Consider the following 22146-nt stretch of genomic DNA (forward strand, 5'->3'; position numbering starts at 1 on the left):
TCTAATCAAAGGAAAAGCTTGTTAACAATCTGGAGGCCACATTTATGACCCAGTCTTCATAAAAAAATGGTCAGAATGTTTATCTTGATGATTTCTAGGCCAAGTTAGAAACTGGGTCATTAGGGATCAGAAACTAGGTCATCAGGTCAAATCAAAGGAAGAGCTTGTTAACACTCTTCATGTCACATTTATGAACCTATTTTCATGAAACTTGGTCAGAATGTTTATCTTGATGATCATAGGCCAACTTTGAAACTAGGTCATATGGGGTCAAAAGCTAGGTCAGCCAGTCAAATCGAAGGAAAAGCTTGTTGACACTTCTGTTCATTCGATGTGCATGAAACTTGATTAGAATGTTTGTCTGCATGAAATATCATATGAATTTTTATCTGGGTCATGTGGGGTCAAAAACTAGGTCACCAGGTCAGATCAGAGAATAAGCTTGTTTACACCATAGGGGGCAAATTTTTATTCTATCTTCATAAATTTTGGTCAGAATGTTTATCATGAAGTTTTGGATGATTTTAAATCTTGGCCATGTGGGGTCATAAGCTAGGTCACTAGCTCAAATCATAGGAAAAGCTTGTATACATTTTTTTACTCCAATCTTCTAGAAACTTTGTCAGGATGTTTTTAGCTCACCTGTCACGAAGTGACAAGGTGAGCTATTGTGACCGCTTGATGTCCGTCGTGCGTTGTCCGTCATGCGTCGGGCGTCAACAATTTGTAAAAAAATCTTCTTCTTGAAAACCACTGGGCAGAATTACACCAAACTTCACAGGAATGATCCTTGAGTGGCCCCCTTTCAAAAGTATTCAAAGAATTGAATTCCATGCAAACTCTGGTTGCCATGGCAACCGAAAGGAAAAACTTTAAAAATCTTCTTCTCAAAAACCAGAAGCCCTAGAGCTTAGATATTTGGTGTGAAGCATTGCCTAGTGGACCTCTACCAAATTTGTTCAAATTATGACCCCGGGGTCAAAATTGACCCTGCCCCAGCGGTCACTTGATTTTACACAGGAAAATCTTAAAAAATCTTCTTCTCAAAAAGCAGAAGCCCTAGAGCTTAGATATTTGACATGTAGCATTGCCTAGTGGACCTCTACTAAAGTTGTTCAAATCATGACCTCCGGGTCCAAATTGACCCCGCCCCAGGGGTCACTTGATTTTACATATGAAAATCTTCAAAAAATTCCTAAAAATAAACCAGAAGGCCTAGAGCTTAGATATTTCACATGTAGCATGGCCTAGTGGACCTCTACAAAATTTGTTTAAATCATGACCCCGCCCCGGGGGTCACTTGATTTTACATAGGAAAAACTTTAAAAATCTTCTTCTCAAAAACCAGAAGCCCTAGAGCTTAGATATATGGTGTGAAGCATTGCCTAGTGAACATCTACCAAGTTTGTTCAAATCATGACCCCGGGGTCAAAATTGACCCTGCCCCAGGGGTTACTTGATTGTACATAGGAAAATCTTAAAAAATCTTCCTCTCAAAAAGCATAAGCCCTGGAGCTTAGATATCTGACATGTAGCATTGCCTAGTGGTCCTCTACTAATGTTGTTCAAGTCATGACCCCGGGGGTCACTTGATTTTACCTATGAAAATCTTCAAAATTTTTCTAAAAATAAACCAGAAGGCCTAGAGCTTAGATATTTCACATGTAGCATGGCCTAGTGGACCTCTACAACATTTGTTCAAATCATTTTGACCCCGCCCCAGGGGTCACTTGATTTTACATATGAAAATCTTCAAAAATTTTCTAAAAATAAACCAGAAGGCCTAGATCTTAGATATTTGACATGTAGTGTTGCCTAGAAGACTAATACAAAATTTGTTCAAATCACGACCCCCGGGGTCAAATTGTCTCCGCCCCATAGTCTTATTGATTGTACATAGAAAAATCTTCAAAATTTTCTAAAAATAAACCAGAAGGCCTAGAGTTTAGATATTTCACATGTTGCATGGCCTGGTGAACCTCTACAACATTTGTTGAAATCATGACCCCCGGGGTCAAAATTGACCCCGCCCCAGGGGTCACTTGATTTTACATATGAAAATCTTCAAAAATTTTCTAAAAATAAACCAGAAGGCCTAGATCTTAGATATGTGACATGTAGCATTGCCTAGTAGACTTCTAAAAAATTTGTTCAAATCATGACCCCCCGGGTCAAATTGGCTCTGCCCCAAGGGGTTATTGATTGTACATAGAAAAATCTTCAAAATTTTCTCAAAATAAACCGGAGGGCCTAGAGCTTATATATTTGACATGTAGCATTGCCTAATGGATCTCTACAAAATTTGTTCAAATCTTGACCCCCCAGGGTCAGATTGACCCAGCCCCAGGGTTACTTGATTGTGCATAGGGAAATCTTCATAAATTTTCTAAAAATAAACCAGAAGGCCTAGATCTTAAAGCTTTAGCTAAGAAATTTGTTCAAGCAAGCAACTCTACTCAGGTGAGTGATATAGGGCCATCATGGTCCTCTTGTTCATGAAATTTTTGATTATTTTGAATATGGGTCATGTAGGGTAAAAATCTCGGTCACTAGGTCAATAAAAGAAAATGGTTGTTTACACTCAAGATACCACGTTTGTTGGTCCAATCTTAATGAAAATTGGTCAGAATCTTTGTCTCCATGAAATCCCTAGGTAAACATGTTTACACTGTTATGGTGTGTTACACAGGTGAGCATCCTAGGACCATCTTGGCCCTATTGTCTGATATACTCTTTTCCATCAAAGCTAGAATGAACACATTAAAGCCAAAAATATATATATTTATTTATGTTCAGACTTAAAATATGGGTAAGATTTTGTCAGCATTTGACTGTATTCATATCTAACACTCCGGATAAAATCTTCCACGGTTTTTATCAGTAAGTGCTTTCTTTTTCAAATTTGAGTGACATGAGTATTTTAGCCAGATAGAGCCACTAAATCCCTGTCATTATGTCTCCCACCACACAGTCGTTTGGGAGACATATTGATTTACCCCAGTCTGTGTGTCTGTCTGTCTGTCTGTCACAGAGCTTGTCCGCACTCTAAGTTGCATTTTTCATCCGATTTTCACCAAACTTAAACAAAATGTGTTTGACCATAAGACCTCACCCAAGTTCGATAACTAGCCAAATTGGTCCAGGCGTATTGGAGTTATGGCCCTTGAATTACCAAAATTGGCCTTTTTAGCTCACCTGTCACGAAGTGACAAGGTGAGTTATTGTGACCGCTTGATGTCCATCGTCAGTGGTGTGTAGTGCGTCAACAATTTCTAAAAAAATCTTCTTCTTGAAAACCACTGGGCAGAATTACACCAAACTTCACAGGAATGATCCTTGGGTGGCTCCCTTTCAAAATTGTTCAAAGAAATGAATTTCATGCAGAACTCTGGTTGCCATGGCAACCGAAAGGAAAAACTTTAAAAAGTCTTCTTGTCCAAAACCACAGGGCCTAGGGCTTTGATATCTGGTGTGTAACATCATCTAGTGGTCCTCTACCAAAATTGTTCAAATTTTCCTCCTATGGTCAAATATGGCCCCGCCCCGGGGGTCACATGGTTTATATAGACTTGTATAGGGAAAACTTTGAAAATCTTCTTGTACAAAACCACATGGCCTAGGGCTTTGATATTTATTATGTAGTATCATCTAGTGGTCCTCTACCAAGATTATTCAAATTATCCCCCTAGGGTCAAATGTGACCCCGCCCCAGGGGTCCCAAGTTTTACATAGACTTATATAGGAAAAAAAGTTTAAAAATCTTCTTGTCTAAAACCACAACACTTAGACCTTTGATATTTATGTCTCCCCACCGCTTTGGGAGACATATTGTTTTTGCCCTGTCTGTCCGTCCGTACGTCACACTATTTCTGATCAATAACTGGCGAACCATTTGATCTAGAACCTTCAAACTTCACAGGGTTGTAGGGCTGCTGGAGTAGACAACCCCTATTGTTTTTGATGTCACTCCATCAAAGGTCAAGGTCACAAGGGCCTGAACATTGAAAACCATTTCCAATCAATAACTTGAGTGCCACTTGACCCAGGATGTTGAAACTCCATAGGATGATTGTACATGCAAAGTAGATGACCCCTATTGATTTTGGGGTCACTCTGTTAAAAGTCACAGGGGCCTGAACATTGAAAACCATTCCAGTCAGTAACTTGAGAACCACTTGACCCAGAATGTTGAGACTTAATAGGATGATTGGTCATGCAGAGTAGATGACCCCTATCAATTTTGGGGTTACTCTGTTAAAGGTCAAGGTCACAGGGGCCTGAACATGGAAAACCGTTTCCGATCAATAACTTGAGAACCTCTTGACCCAGAATGTTGAAACTTCATAGGATAATTGGACATGCAGAGTAAATGACCCGAATTAATTTTGGGGTCACTCTATTAAAGGTCAAGGTCACAGGGGCCTGAACATGGAAAACCGTGTCCGGTCAGTAACTTGAGAACCACTCGACCTAGAATGTTGAAACTTCATATGATGATTGGTCATGCAGAGTAGATGACCCCTATTGTTTTTGGGGTCACTCTGTTAAAGGTCAGGGTCACAGGGACCTGAACATTGATAACAATTTCCGATCAATAACTTGAGATCCACTTGACCCAGAATGTTGAAACTTCATAGGATGATTGAACATGCAGAGTAGATCACCCCTATTGATTTTTGGGTCAGTCGATTAAAGGTCAAGGTCCCAGGGGCCTGGTCATGTAAAATCATTTCCGGAAAAAAACTTGAGAACCACTTATCCTAGAAGGTTGAAACTTAATAGGATGATTGGACGTGCAGAGTAGATGACCCCTATTTATTTTGGGATCACTTGATCAAAGGTCAAGGTCACAGGAGCCTGAACAGTGACTTGAGAACCACTAGGCCAAGAGTGTTGAAACTTAATGGGATGACTGGACATGCCAAGTAGATGATACCTATTGCAGTCAACCATCAGTGTCTCTTTGACTTTCGCTCCTGACCCCTATTGACTTCTTGCCTATACGACTTTGCATTGGGGGAGACATGCACTTTTTAGCTCACCTGTCACAAAGTGACAAGGTGAGCTTTTGTGATCGCGCAGCGTCCGTCTGTGCGTGCAACCGTGCGTAAACTTTTCCTTGTGACATCTCTAGAGGTCACAGTTTTCATGGGATCTTTATGAAAATGGGTCAGAATGTTCATCTTGGTAAATTCTAGGTCAAGTTCGAAACTGGGTCACGTGCGGCCAAAAAGTAGGTCAGTAGGTCTAAAAATAGAAAAACCTTGTGACCACTCTAGAGGCCATAATTTTCAATGGATCTTCATGAAAATTGGTCAGAATGTTCACCTTGATGATTTCTAGGTCAAGTATGAAACTGGGTCATGTGCAGCCAATAACTAGGTCAGTAGGTCTAAAAATAGAAAAACCTTGTGACCACTCTAGAGGCCATAATTTTCTATGGATCTTCATGAAAGTTGGTCAGAATGTTCACCTTGATGATATCTAGGTTAAGTTCGAATCTGGGTCACGTGCGGCCAATAACTAGGTCAGTAGGTCTAAAAATAGAAAAACCTTGTGACCTCTCTAGAGGCCATATATTTCCCAAGATCTTCATGAAAATTGGTCAGAATATTCCCCTTGATGATATCTAGGTGAAGTTCGAAACAGGGTCATGTGCGGTCAAAAACTAGGTCAGGAGGTCTAAAAATAGAAAAACCTTGTGACCTCTCTAGAGGCCATATATTTCACAAGAACTTCATGAAAATTGGTAAGAACGTTCACCTTGATGATATCTAGGTCAAGTTCGAAACTGGGACACGTGCCATCAAAAACTAGGTCAGTAGGTCAAATGATAGAAAAGCCTTGTGACCGCGCTAAGTATGAAAGTTGGTCTGAATGTTTATCTTGATGATATCTAGGTCAAGTTCGAAACTGGGTCATGTGCGGTCAAAAACTAGGTCAGTAGGTCTAAAAATAGAAAAACCTTGTGCCCTCTCTAGAGGCCATATATTTCATGAGGTCTTCAGAATGTTCACCTTGATGATACCTAGGTCAGGTTCGAAAGTGGATCACTTGCCGTCAAAAACTAGGTCAGTTGGTCAGATAATAGAAAAAATGTGACCTCTCTAGAGGCCATATTTTTCAGTGGATCTGTATGAAAGTTGGTCTGAATGTTCATCTTGATGATATCTAGGTCAAGTTTGAAAGTGGGTCACGTGCCGTCAAAAACTAGGTCAGTAGGTCAAATAATAGAAAAACCTTGTGACCTCTCTAAAGGCGGTATTTTTCATGGGATCTGTATGAAAGTTGGTCTGAATGTTCATCTTGATGACATCTAGGTCAAGTTTGAAACAGGGTCATGTGCGGTCAAAACTAGGTCAGTAGGTCTAAAAGTAGAAAAACCTTGTGACCTCTCTAGAGGCCATACTTTTGAATGGATCTCCATAAAAATTGGTCAGAATGTTCATCTTGATGATATCTAGGTCAAGTTTGAAAGTGGGTCACATGCCATCAAAAAGTAGGTCAGTAGGTCAAATAATGAAAAAATGTTGTGACCTCTCTAGAGGCCATATTTTTCATGGGATCTGTATGAAAGTTGATCTGAATGTTTATCTTGATGATATATAGGTCAAGTTTGAAACTGGGTCAACTGCGATCAAAAACTAGGTAAGTAGGTCTTGAAATAGAAAAACCTTGTGACCTCTCTAGAGGCCATACCCTTGAATGGATCTTCATGAAAATTGGTCAGAATGTTCACCTTGGTTATATCTAGGTCAGGTTTGAAACTGGGTCACGTGCTATAAAAAACTAGGTCAGTAGGTGAAATAATAAAAAAAAACTTGTGACCTCTCTAGAGGCCATACTTTTCATGGGATCTGTATGAAAGTTGGCCTGAATGTTCATCTTGATGATATCTATGTCAAGTTTGAAACTGGGTCAACTGCGGTCAAAAACTATGTCAGTAGGTCTAAAATTATTAAAATCTTTTGACCTCTCTAGAGGCCATATTTTTCAATGGACCTTCATGAAAATTGATCTGAATGTTCACCTTGATGGTATCTAGGTCAGTTTCGAAACTGGGTTACGTGCGGTCAGAAACTAGGCCAGTAGGTATAGATAGAAAAACCTTGTGACCTCTCTAGAGGCCATACTTTTCATGAGATCTTCATGAAAATTAGTGAGAATGTTCACCTTGATGATATCTAGGTAAAGTTCAAAACAGGGTCAGGTACCTTCGAAAACTAGGTCAATAGGTCAAATAATAGAAAAACCTTGTGAACTCTCTAGAGACCATATTTTTCAATGGATCTTCATGAAAGTTGGTCAGAATTTTTATCTTGATAATATCTAGGTCAAGTTCAAAACTGGGTCACATGAGCTCCAAAACTAGGTCACTATGTCAAATAATAGAAAAAACGACGTCATACTCAAAACTGGGTCATGTGGGAAGAGGTGAGTGATTCAGGACCATCATGGTCCTCTTGTTTACAATAGCATCTTCTAGTTGGTTTGTAGCTTTGTCTTATGGTCCTCAACCAAAATTGTTCAAATTGTACCCCTTGGGTGAAAAGAGGCCCGCCCTGGGGGTCCCAAGTTTTATATTGTCTTATATAGGAAAAAACTTTAAAATCTTCTTGTCTTAAACCATACGACCTAGACTTTTGATATTTGGTATGATGCATTGTCTAGTAGTCCTCTACCAAAATTTTTCAAATTATGCCCCTGGGGTTAAAAGAGACCCCGCCCTGGGGTCACTTAGTTATTATGTGAGTTATATAGGAAAAATACTTAAAAAATCATCTAATCCTATTTCCAAGACTGTTTAATTATAATTACCTGATGAGCTCAAGTAATATGATGTCACTTGACTGTGACCTTGACCTACTGACCTACTTTTCTTGTTTTTTAAGATACAGCCTTGAAATTTTGATGACATACACAGTTTTGCACTCAAAGCATAAAACTGAATTTCATTGACCATGAATATGACCTACTGACTTTCTTAATATTTTATCATCATGTCCCTCTTGTTACTCTTGTCCGCACTCTAAGTCAAACATTTCTCATCCGATCTTCACCAAACTTGAACAAAATGTGTTTGACCTTGAGACTTCGGCCAAGTCCGATAACTAGCCAAATCGGTCCAGGCATTTTGGAGTTGCGGCCCTAGAACTACCGAAAAATCTGCCTTTTTACTCTAAGTCGAATATTTCTCATCCGATCGTCACTAAACTTGAACAAAATGTGTTTGGCCATAAGACCTTAGCCAAGTTCGATAATAGCCAAATCCGCCCTGGCACTTCTGATTTATGGCCCTTGATTTACTGATTGGATCCACTCGTCCAGACCATATAATTGGATCCACTCGTCTAAACCATCTAGAGAAACTAGACATTTTTCATATGGGCAGTTGTGGGAGACATATGCTTTTCTCAAAAGCATCTCTATTTTCAACTTAGTTTGAAACAAAACCGTATGATATGAATGGACTGAAGTATAAAATATGAAAGATAGGTGTTGTTTCCAAACTTTAACGCAAAAATTTAGAACCCGGGTCCCTCGAAATATGATTGCTCAGTGTCTTGTTTTAAAACAGCACTTTAAAAAAAATAATAAAAAAATAAATGAGAAATAGACAACTTTACCTCTCCATGGAATGCTGTAGCTAGTCTGCCTCCAACTAACATCTGTAAAATTGTATTTCACTATTTATAAAACAGATGATACGAATTGAAACCAGTTAATAATGCAACCAGCTGTTCAATAAAGCTGCAAATAAATCCTGCATACAATGTGAACTTGGTTGAAAACATGGGAAAAAATCCCAATTTTTATAGCATCATAGCTTGAAAATGAACTAGGTAGTCAAGGAGTTTTATAATCTTATTTTATTCAAAAACATTTCAGGAACATTTTCAGAAAATTAAAAAAAAAATATATGGAGGAGGGAACAAGCTGTAAAATGTTTAATGAGAAGTACCGGTATCATTTTTAGCTCACCTGAGCACGAAGTGCTCAAGGTGAGCTTTTGTGATCGCCCTGTGTCTGTGTCTGTCGTCGTCCATCCATTGTCAGTCGTTCGTCCGTCCGTCGTCAACAATTTACATTTATGACTGTATCTTTATGAAACTTGGTCAGAATGTTAATCTTGATGATTTATAGGTCACTTTTAAATCTGGGTCAGTTGGAGTCAAAAAGTTGGTCACTAGGTCAAATCAAAGGAAAAGCTTGTAAACACTCTAGAGGCCACATTTATGACTGTATATTCATGAAACTTAGTCAGAATGTTAATCATGATGATCTTTAGGTCAAGTTCGAATCTGGGTCATGTGGGGTCAAGAACTAGGTTACTGGGTCAAATCAAAGGAAAAGCTAGTTAACACTTTAGAGGCCACATTTATGATGATATCTTAATGAAACTTGGTCAGAATGTTAATCTTGATGATTTTTAAGTCAATAGGTCAGGTGAGCAATACAGGGCCTTCATGGCCTTCTTGTTTCATTATACTTTCTTGTGTGTAACATGCATTCATGTATACAAGTGTTACAATAAAAATCGGAAAGAAATCAGAAAATGGCTTACAAAATAAGAATGCACTTAAAATGAAATTTATGTTGTTGTAAACTTTTTGTAGCTCACCTGAGCACAAAGTGCTCAAAGGTGAGCTTTTGTGATCACCCTGTGTCCGTTGTCTTCCGTTCGTCCATCGTCTGTCATCAACAATTTGACTGTTAATACTCTAGAGGTCGCAATTTTGGCCCAATCTTAATGAAACTTGGTCAGAATGTTACCCTCAATAAAATCATGGATGAATTCGATATTGGGTCATCTGGGGTCAAAAACTTGGTCACCGGGTCAAATCAAAGGAAAAGCTTGTTAACACTCTAGAGGTCACAATTTTGCCCCAATCTTAATGAAACTTGGTCAAAATCTTCCCCTCAATAAAATCTTGGACGAGTTTGATATTGGGTCATCTGGGGTCAAAAACTAGGTCATCAGGTCAAATCAAAGGAAAAACTTGTTAACACTCTAGAGGTCACAATTTTGGCCCAATCTTAATGAAACTTGGTCAGAATGTTCCACTCAATAAAATCTTGGACAAGTTTGATATTTGGTCATCTGGGGGTCAAAAACTAGGTCACCAGGTCAAATCAAAGGAAAAGCTAGTTAACACTGTAGAGGCCACATTTATGACCATATCTTAATGAAACTTGGTCAGAATGTTGATCTTGATGATCTATAGTTCAAGTTCAAATCTGGGTCAGGTGGGAACAAAAAGTAGGTCACTAGGTCAGATCAAAGGAAAAGCTTTTTAACACTCTAGAGGTAAAAATTTTGGCCCAATCTTTATGAAACTTGGTCAGAATCTTCCCCTCAATAAAATTTTGGATGAGTTTGATATTGGGTCATCTGGGATCAAAAACTAGGTCACCAGGTCAAATCAAAGGAAAAACTTTTTAACACTCTAGAGGTCACAATTTTGAAGCAATTTTAATGAAACTTGGTCAGAATATTCCACTCAATAAAATCTTGGAGGAGTTTGATATTAGGTCGTCAGGGGTTAAAAACTAGGTCACCAGGTCAAATGAAAGGAAAAGCTAGTTTACACTGTAGAGGCCACATTTATGACCATATCTTAATGAAACTTGGTCAGAATGTTGATCTTGATGATCTATAGATCAAGATCAAATCAGGTGGGGTCAAAAACTAGGTCACTAGGTCAGATCAAAGGAAAAGCTTATTAACACTCTAGAGGTCACATTTATGACTATATCTTCATGAAACTTAGTCAGAATGTTAATCTTGATGATCTTTAGGTCAAATTGGAATCTGGGTCATGTGGGATCAAAAACTAGGTCACATCAAAGGAAAAGCTAGTTTACACTTTAGAGACCATATTTATGACCATATCTTAATGAAACTTGGTCAGAATGTTATTCTTGATGATCTTTAGATCAATAGGTCAGGTGAGCAATACAGGGCCTTCATGGCCCTATTGTATTAGCTCACCTGAGCATAAAGTGATCAAGGTGAGCTTTTGTGATCGCCCTGTGTCCATCACTGTCCGTCCATCCTTCCTCAACAATTTGACTGTTAACACTCTAGAGGTCACAATTTTGGCCCAATCTTAATGAAACTTGGTCAGAACGTTACCCCTAATAAAATCTTGGACGAGTTTTATATTGGTTCATATGGGATTAAAAACTAGGTCACCAGGTCAAATCAAAGGAAAAGCTTGTTAACACTCTTGAGGTCACAATTTTGTCCCAGTCTTAATGAAACTTGGTCTGAATGTTACTCTCAAAAAAATCTTGAACGGGGTGAATATTGGATCACCAGGGGTCAAAAACTAGGTCACCAGGTCAAATCAAAGGAAAAGCTTGTTAACACTAGAGCTCACAATTTTGGTCCAGTCTTAATTACAATTGGTCAGAATGTTACTCTCAATAAAATCTTATATGAGTTTGATATTCGGTCATCTAGGGTCAAAAACTAGGTCACCAGGTCAAACCTATGGAAAAGCTTAACACTTTAGAGGCTATATTTATGATTGCATCTTCATGAAACTTTGCCAGAATGTTAATCTTGATGATCTTTAGGTCAAGTTCAAATTTGGGTCATGTGGGGTCAAAAACTAGGTCACCAGGTTAAATCAAAAGAAAAGCTTGTAAACCCCATAGAGGCCACAATTCTGACTGCATCTTCATGAAACTTAAGTCAGAATGTTAGTGGTGATGATCTTTAGGTCATGTTCGAATCTGAGTCATGTGGGGTCAGATACTAGGTCACTATATCAAATCAAAGGAAAAAGTTGTTAACACTCTAGAGGCCACATTTATGTCCATATCTTAATGAAACTTGGTCAGAATGTTAATCTTGAGGAAGGTAAGGTCAAGTTAAAATCTTTTTCAGATGGGGTCAAAAACAAGGTCACCAGGTCAAATCAAAGGATAAGCTTGTGAACACTCTAGAGGCCGCATTTATGACCACTTCATAATGGAACTTAGTCAGAATGTTAAGCTTGATGATCTTTAGGTCAAGCTCGAATCTGGGTCAGGTGGTGTCATAAACTTGTTTATATCCTAAATGTTTGAAACTCATGGGAATTGATCAGAATGTTTGTCTAGATGACCTCTAGGTCAGACTTAATTTGAAGTTTGAAACTCATTGGAATTGATCAGAATGTTTGTCTAGATGACCTCTAGGTTAGGTTCAAATCTAGGTCATGTTTTGTCAAAAACTAGGTCAGCAAATCAAATCAAAAGTTAAGCTTGTTAACAATCTAGATGTCAAATTTATGATTGTATCTTCATTGAACTTGGTCAGAATGTTAATCTTGATGATCCTTGTTGGAATCTGGGTCATATTGGGTCAAAAACTAGGTCACCAGGTCAATTTAAAGGAAAAGCTAGTGAACACTCTAAAGTCCACATTTATGACCATATCTTTATGAAACTTGATCAGTATTGATCAGTATGTGAATCTTAATAATCATAAGGGTAAGTTTTAATCTGGGTCAGATGGGGTCAAAAACTTGGTCAATAGGTCAGATTAAAAGTAAAATTTGTTAACAATCTAGAAGCCACATTTATGACTGTATCTTCGTGAAACTTGGTCAGAATGTTAATCTTGATGATCTTGATGATCTTGAGGTCATGTGGGGTGAAAAACTACATGTAGGTCACTAGGTCAGATTAAAGGAAAAACAAGTTGATACTCTACTGGCCACATTTATGACCATATCTTAATGAGACTTGGTCAGAATGTTAATCTTGATGATCTTTAGGTCAGTATGTCAGGTGAGCGATACAGGGCCTTCATGGCCCTCTTGTTGTGATTAACTTATTTTCCCCTAAAGTACAAACAGTTCCTTCTTAAATTTTGATGCACAAAATCTGTGGGTGAAAATGGGGGTAGGGGAAAATTTGACAATACAGCGAAAACGAAGCCGGAGACCCCTTTTTTAGCTCACCTTGTCACTATGTGTGATCACCCTTCGTCCGTCGTCAGACCGTGCGTCAACAATTTCTTGTCTGCACGATAGTGGTTTCATTTATGATTTTATTTTAACCAAACTTGCACACAACTTGTATCACCATAAGATCACGGTTCCTTTGTTGAACTGGCCAGATCCCATTATGGGTTCCAGAGTTATGGCCCCTGATAGGGCCAAAATTAGCTATTTTGACCTTGTCTGCACAATAGCAGCTTCATTTATGATTTTATTTTTACCAAACTTGCACACAACTTGTATCACGATAAGACCTCGGTTCCTTTCTTGAATTGGCCAGATCCCATTATGGGTTCGAGAGTTATGGCCCCTGAAAGGGCCAAAATTAGCTATTTTGACCTTGTCTGCACAATAGCAGCTTCATTTATGATTTGAATTTAATCAAACTTGCACAAAATTTGTGTCACCAAAAGATCTCGGTTCCTTTCTTGAACTGGCAAGATCCCATAATGGGTTCCAGAGTTATGGCCCCTGAAAGGGCCAAAATTAGCTATTTTGACCTTGTCTGCACAATAGCAGCTTCATTTATGATTTGATTTTAACCAAACTTGTACACAACTTGTATCACCACAAGATCTTGCTTCCTTTTTTCAACTCGCCAGATTCCATCATGGGTTCCAGAGTTATGGCCCCTTAAAGGTCCAAAATTGGCTATTTTGGCTTTTGCAGCCATATGGAGACTTCATTTATGGTTTCATTTATGGTTTCATTTGATACAAACTTCCAAAATATCTTCAACAACAATAAATCTTGGATTCCATGACAAATCAGATCCAATCATAGGTTCCAGTTATTTTATATCTGATTACCTCCCCTGATTGTAATCAAAATGGATTTATATCAGTAAGTACTTACAGGACTTATTTGAAATTTCATTATTGTTATTAGTTGGACTGAGACAATCAGGGTAGATAACTATGGACTGATTTTATGTCAAATTACCTCCCTTTATTTCAAATTAAAATTGTTATATCTCCATAAGGCCTCACCAAATTAAAAAGTTGTTCATCGGATTTGCCGCTCATATATTTTCAGAAACACAAAAAAATATATATTTTTTTTTTTGGCTTGCCCTCGCCCCATTGAAAAAAATCAATCCAAAATTTCTTGGTGCGCTACTTTTTACGGACGTAAAAGTGTATAAATGCTTATAATTCCAGTCCTAGATTGTTTTCAAATGGGTTTTAATCAAAATAAATACATACTACGCACACGTTGTCTATAATAAATCATAACACTTATATTTAGTTGCATTAAAGTTGTTTCCCCTTTATGCAGTTACGCCATTTTCTTCAAATGTTTACCAAATTACATGCTAAAAAATCGATTTATTTCATTGAAAACTGGATGAAGAAAAGCTTACTAATTTATATGATAACATCAATCTACATTATTTTGGTAAGGGTAAATACTTATTGATGCATGTCACTTATCTGTTTTCTGTTTTTCCTGTCATTTGCATACGAAAGTTGGTGGGTTATGAGTTGTTTTCAGAACCGTTTCGATTTTCAAATTTTCCAATCATTTCGTTGACTAATGCACGTTAATCTCCATTTCCGACTTTAATTGAGACTTTGTTTCAACAAATTTAATATGTTATGAAAGTTTAAAGTTAGAAAAAGAGCTGTACAATAAGACATCATGCTCGACTTTTCTGAATTAGAGCTTTGCCAGTAAAAGGGGCATGTTAGTCAGAAGCTTTGAAAGTACAGAGCTATTGGTCATTATATAAAACTTAATATTTGATGTATCAAAAACTTTGTAATGTCAGCTAAGAATGCTACATTTTCATAGCAGTAAATATTCAAGTCACATAGGTATGTGATAAGTATGGTGTAAGGTTATGCATTGTTGTTTATTACATATTTTCTAACAGCATTTTCAAAAGCATGCATTATTTGATTACAGTGTACTGTATGACACTGTTAATACATTTTTTTCATGAGTTCGCTTTGTTGTACGTCTGCAGGTCAGATTTTCTCCATCCCTGGGGACTTACTTTTTAATTTAAAAGGGCTATGCATTCTATTTTAAGGTTTTTATTAGGCAGCCGAGAGCCAAATTCAAGATAAATATATTTCTTCGCTCTTCGCTCGCTCCTGATTTTCTCAAAAACCTAAACAAATATTTAAATTATTTTTTCGCTCGCCGCCTCAATATTTTCAGAAAAAATCCGATGAACAACTTATCAATTTGGTGTGGCCTAACTAATGAAGATACTGATCTGAAATTTCATTTATGTCAACAAATTTATTTGGTAGATCCTTCTTTGTCCACTTACAAATTTTTTTTTTATTATAACTTCCCTTTTACGTTACTATAAATAACTTATTTTTAGTAACTTTTTTATTATTGGCCGTAGGGAAAACATGAGACCAGTTGTCTGTGGTACAACATGGATGGTACCTCCAATTTTTAGGTTATTTTAACATATCTATACCTTATAAGATTTTTTTTTTTTTGGTTAAATTTCTTCCCTTTGCTGTTCCTGTCCTTTGGACTTAGATATTTTTTCTGAGGACCTTCTTGTCCTCAAGTGCAATGATAACAGGTGAATGATATTGGGCCATCATGGCCCTCTTGTTTCAGAGGTGGCGAAAGCCGTCGGACCGTCGGACATTTCCGGTAAATTTTGATCCGGTCTGGCATGATATATCAAGTTCACAAGACCGAGTGTCCGATAAAAATTGCAGGTCAATATGATAAAATAAGAAGAAAGTCCTCCACGATTTCGCGAAAGTTAGACTTTCATCATTAAATTGTAAAATGGAATCCCGAGAAATTGATGTCAAACTATATTTTAGTAAGCGCTTGTTTCATTGGTACTTAAAATAGAAACAGTGGAAACCCCTCACGACGTCACGACAATTCTAAGAACGCGCATTATCATTGGATGCATACTAATCGTGGATGGTACTCGATTTATGTACGCGGGAACCAGACGGGGTCATCTTTCTCTTTATGTCAACATCAACGTGACTCAGTGCAAACAATAGACTTGTGGGGTAAAACACAGCGATGATATAGCAAATGAATATGAATAAAATCTGTAAAATTACTAAAAGATCCTTTGGAAGCAAAGAATGCAACCAAGAAGATTAACAACAGACTCGTTTTGACTGAGTCTATTCGCGAGGGGTAATGAAATGTGCAACATCTCTCACGCCCCCTGGCAGCGGCTTAAGCGGACTCTAGATATATTACACATATGTTGAATGGACTCCATGGTCCCAAAGGACCAGAAAATATAACAACACTGAATCCAAGTACAGGGAGACTTTTTACAGCCTGAAAACTTAATGTCTGAAATCTGTTTCAATTAATATGTGGAAATAAACTTAGAGGATGTAATTTGTGTAATGCTGTCTATATAGACTATGTATAAATACCAGTTTTAAAGATCAGATATCAAATTTATTAAAAAGAATTCGGTCTGGTAAAATATTATCCGGTCCTGTAAAAAAATCATGTTTACCAGACCGACTGTCCTGTAAATTTTCAGGGTCTTTCGTGAACACTGTTGTTTTGTTGCTTATTTTACAGTAAAATAAATTTATATGAAAATTTTTAACTTTAATTTCTTTTTTTATTGAATGGATGTCCCGAAACTAAATAAATCATAAAAACGGCAATTATCACAACTTTTTAAGGCTGGGCTAAAACAGGATTTTTGATGCCATTTGCGTAAAATTTGTGCGTTTGACCTTTTTGATAATTTTACATCGAGTGTGGATCAGCTTTTGCTATTATTTAAACATGTTATCAAGGATGCAACTTGTTTTTGAAATTCTCGCTCATTACGCCTATTTTACTTTAAGGAAGTATAACTGGGGTCCTGTGACTGAGTGGCTAAGATATCTGGCTTTGAATCACTTAACTAGGTTGATGTAAATTCGAGATCTGGCTTCGGGTGTAGAATATTTATATGTGAAGAAGCCATCTAGCTGGCTTACGAAAGGTTGATGGTTCTACCCAAGTGCCTATCCATGCTTGACACAATATCTAGAGGGGCACTGGGGTCACTCTCCAGCATCAAAAGCTGGAAAGTCACCATATGAACCCAACAGAAATGTAATAAAGATAAATAAATAAAGCCAAGAAAATTTCAAGTGCAATAGGGAAAGCTTCAGACATGCAATAAAGGTGTAATGAGATTGGATTCTTCCTAAGTGCCCCTTGGTGGTACCTAGGGAGTAATTCTGTGGCCTTCCCCTACAATTATAGTGAACAAGTTACCAGATAAACTAAAATTGTACGTGTGTAACTCAAAATCCATTAGAATGAACAAGCAGTCTTGATTCTGTGGGAGGGTTTGAACTGAAATCATTTGTTCATAGCTTGCCAGGGTCATGTATTTCATATGAGGAAACCAACTGACTTGATTGTGGATGCTGGTTGAATTTTGCCAAGAAGTCTTCTTTGAATTCTTTCATAAATCCCAGAACCCTGGCTTAAAGGTCAAGGTCACACATTGAGATCAAAAGTCAATAGGACTTTTTTGCTGTTTGGCCTATTTCCTTCATTAAGCTGTATGAAGATATAGGGGTAAAAACTCTTCCATCTATTAAGGGATTTTGAAATAACTTGGCATAAATGTTCACCATAATGAGACGACATGTCATGCGCAAGACCCAGACCCCTAGCTCCAAGGTCAAGGTCACACTTACAAGTCAAAGGTTAACAGGGTATGTTTCGTGTCCGATCCATAACTCTGCCATTCATTAAGGGATTTTGAAATTACTTGGCATAAATGTTCCTCATAATGAGTCGACGTGTCATGAGCAAGGCTCAGACCCCAAGCTCCAAGGTAAAGGTCACACTTAGGGGTCAGAGGTTAACATGGTCTGTTTCTTGTCCGGTCCATAACTCTGCCATTGATGAAGGGATTTTGAAATTACTTGGCATAAATGTTCCCTTTCATGAGATGAGATGCCATGTGCAAGACCCAGACCCCTAGCTCCAAGGTCAAGGTCACACTTAGAAGTCAAAGGTGTTTCTTGTCTGGTCCATAACTCTGCCATTTATCAAGTGATTTGAAAATAATTTGACACAAATGTTAACCATATTGAGAAGATGTGTCACACTTACGACCGAGGCCTCTTAGGTCAAGGTCACAAAATGATATGTGATATTTTGTGCATACAACTTTGGCATTCTTGGGCCTACTTTGGGGGCATTTGTCACCAATAGTGACAGCTCTTGTTTTAATCACATATTGGAGAATATGCTAGAACGGCTAAAACAACTTTTAAATGTGTTGCTTTTTGATAATAGTGTCTTTAGAGGGGTGAAAGTTGTTAATGTTCATTGGTAAAATGCTTCTCCAGTGATGACCTTGTGAATTGTTACTTTTATCTATGATCGAATCTAGACTACTGTTTGACGGTTTTCTCAACTTACGGATTCCGTAACTTATGGAAATCGTATAGATCTATATTCTGTATATTCTGAATTCCGGAAAAGGACTGCCTAAAGGGGCCCAACTTCCGTACAGTCAAACACCTTTAAAAACTCACCATTTTTAAAGAACTGTTACACATGTTCGTTTTGATGCATTTACAATAGCGTGCGAGTGGTGAAATTTCGCATAACAAGTTGGAACACAGTTTTCCTGATTTTTGCAAGAATTATGGCCGCTTTTGAACTTAGAAAATATCAGATTTCTTGGTTAAGTTTTATGTTTAGGTCAGCTTTTCTCCTAAACTATTCAAGCTATTGCTTTGAAACTTGCAACATTTGTTCACCATCATAAGCTGACCCTGTACATCAAGAAACCTAACTCAATCCTGCTTTTTTTAAAGAATTAATGCCCCTTTTGGACTTAGAAAATCAGATTTCTTGGTTAAGTTTTATGTTTAGGTCAGCTTTTCTCATAAACTATCAAAGCTATTGCTTTAAAACTTGCAACACTTGTTCACCATGATAAGCTGACCATGTACAGCAAGAAACATAACTCTGTCTTGCTTTTTGCAAGAATTATGGCCTCTTTTGGACTTAGAAAATATCAGATTTATTGGTTAAGTTTTCATAAACTATCAAAGTTATTGCTTTGAAACTTGCAACAGTTGTTCACCATCATAAGCTGACTCTGTACATCAAGAAACATAACTCCATCCTGCTTTTTGCAAAAATCGTGGCCCTTTTTGGACTTAGAAAATCATGGGTAGGATAATTTTTCTATTATACAAAAAAAATCAGATGAGCGTCAGCACCAGCAAGGCAGTGCTCTTGTTCAATAAATCATTACATGATCTTTTAATACAGAACATTTCATCAAAATCTATTATTGGGGAAAACAATTATGAAACTGTAGCGAGCATCTTTAAATAGAAAAAATTCAGATCTGCCATGTAGTGTACCCCCAAATTTTGATGTATACCCCTATTTTGAAAAGGCAGGGGGTGCATGTACCCTTAACTTTAAAAATGAGTGGGCATGCTGTTGTTATATCCATTATATAGGAAAAATACTTCAAAATGATCAGATCAAACTTCCTAGACTGTTTAATTATAACTACCTGATGACCCCAAGTGATTACGAGTCACCTGATTCTGACCTTGACCTACTGACCTACTGTATTGTTTTTAGCTCACCTGTCACATAGTGACAAGGTGAGCTTTTGTGATCACCCTTCGTCCGGCGTCCGGCGTCCATCGTCAGTCCGTGCGTCCGTGCGTCAACAATTTCTTGTCTGCACGATAGTGGTTTCATTTATGATTTTATTTTAACCAAACGTGCACACAACTTGTATCACCATAAGATCACGGTTCCTTTCTTGAACTGGCCAGATCCCATTATGGGTTCTAGAGTTATGGCCCCTGAAAGGGCCAAAATTAGCTATTTTGACCTTGTCTGCACAATAGCAGCTTTATTTATGATTTGATTTTTACCAAACTGGCACACAACTTGTATCACCATAAGATCTTGGTTCCTTTCTTGAACTGGCCAGATTCCGTTTTGGGTTCCAGAGTTATGGCCCCTGAAAGGGCCAAAATTAGCTATTTTGACCTTGTCTGCACAATAGCAGCTTCATTTATGATTTGAATTTAATCAAACTTGCACAAAACTTGTGTCACCATAAGATCTCGGTTCCTTTCTTGAACCGGCCAGATCCCTTAATGGGTTCCAGAGTTATGGCCCCTGAAAGGGCCAAAATTAGCTATTTTGACCTTGTCTGCACAATAGCAGCTTCATTTATGATTTGATTTTAACCAAACTTGCACACAACTTGTATCACCACAAGCTCTTGCTTCCTTTCTTGAACTGGCCAGATTCCATCATGGGTTCCAGAGTTATGGCTCCTTAAAGGTCCAAAATTGGCTATTTTGGCTTTTGCAGCCATATAGATACTTCATTTATGGTTTTATTTGATACAAACTTCCAAAATATCTTCAACAACAATAAATCTTGGATTCCATGACAAATCAGATCCAATCGTAGGTTCCGGAGTTATTTTATATCTGATTACCTCCCCTGATTGTAATCAAAATGGATTTATATCAGTAAGACTTATAGGACTTATTTGAAATTTCATTATTGTTATGAGTTGGACTGAGACAATCAGGGTAGATAACTATGGACTGATTTTATGTCAAATTACCTCCCTTTATTTCAAATTAAAATGGGTTTATCTCCGTAACTAATGAAGATACTGATCTGAAATTTCATTTATGTCAGAGATTTATTTGGCAGATCCTTCTTTTGTTCACTTACAGTATATTTTTTTTATTACTTCCCTTTTACATTACTATAAATAGCTGATTTTTAGTAACTTTTTTATTATTGGCCGTAGGGAAAAACAGAGACCACTTTTCTGTGGTACAACATGGATGATACCTCCATTTTTTAGGTGTATTTTGACATATCTATACCTTGTAAGAATTTTTTTTTCTTTTTGGTTAAATTTCTTCCCTTTGTTGTTCCGTCCTTTGGACTGAGATATGTTTTCTGAGGACCTTCTTGTCCTCAAGTGCAATGATAACAGGTGAGCGATATAGGGCCATCATGGCCCTCTTGTTTAAGATTTGGATGACATGTACAATTTAACACACCGATTTTAAAACTGACTTTCAGTGACCATGAATGTGACACACTTCCTTAATATTTTAGCATCAGTTTGATATTTGAAACATGTAGCTCATATTACTCAGGTGAGCGATCCAGGGTAATCATGACCCACTTGTTTAATATGTAAAACTATATCTGTAAACTTTTAGTGTTTTTATCCCCCGACGAAAGTCGGAGGGATATAGTTTTTGCGTTGTCCGTCCGTCTTTCCGTCCGTCTGTATGTCCGTCCGGAGCCATATCTAGGAAATGCTTGGGAATATTTATATAAAACTTTATATACTTGTTCACCAATATGAGTTATTGTGGCCCGCCAAGTTTCAGTCAGATTGCCCTAGTAACACCAGAGTTATGACCCTTAGAAGTTTCTAGTGTTAACTGTATAGGATACTATAAATATGGCAATTTCTGCATCATAACTTTTGATATATTTGACCTAGAACTATGAAACTTAAACAGGATTTAGAGCACTATAATGTGGTTGTGTACACACAATTTTGTACAGATTTCTTTTGTAACTTCAGAGTTATTGCCCTTTAATTGTCAAAAAAAATCCACATATTTGTACATAATAAACTTACCATTTGGTAGAATTTCATTAAATTTCTTTCATTCTTTTCCATGAACATTTATTGTAAACATGTGAAGTTGTGTACCCACACCTGGTCACCCCCTTACCTTGGTCACACCCCCTCCCCCTCCCATCCACATATTTGTACAAACTTATCATTTGGCAGAATTTCATTAAATGTCTTTCATTTCTTTTCCCTGAACATTTATTATTAACATGTGAAGTTGTTCACCCACACCTGGTCACCCACTTGCCTTGGTCACACCTCCTCCCCCCTCCCCCCCCCAAAAAAAAATATTTTTTTTTTTCATGCCTTATTTTAGATTTTTTTCAAACCTTCCATGAATATTTATCAACATGCAAGTTGTACCATTCCCCCACCTTGCATTTCAATTAACTGCATTTAATTTTAAAAGCTAAGCTTATTTCATTAAGCATATCCCGTTCAAAATAAATTCTTTAGTCAGGATCAAAGTATCATACATTTATTTTGTACCCTTTAATTAAACATTTG

Source organism: Mercenaria mercenaria, chromosome 11 (assembly GCF_021730395.1).
Source record: "Mercenaria mercenaria strain notata chromosome 11, MADL_Memer_1, whole genome shotgun sequence".
In the NCBI taxonomy this organism is placed as follows: domain Eukaryota; kingdom Metazoa; phylum Mollusca; class Bivalvia; order Venerida; family Veneridae; genus Mercenaria; species Mercenaria mercenaria.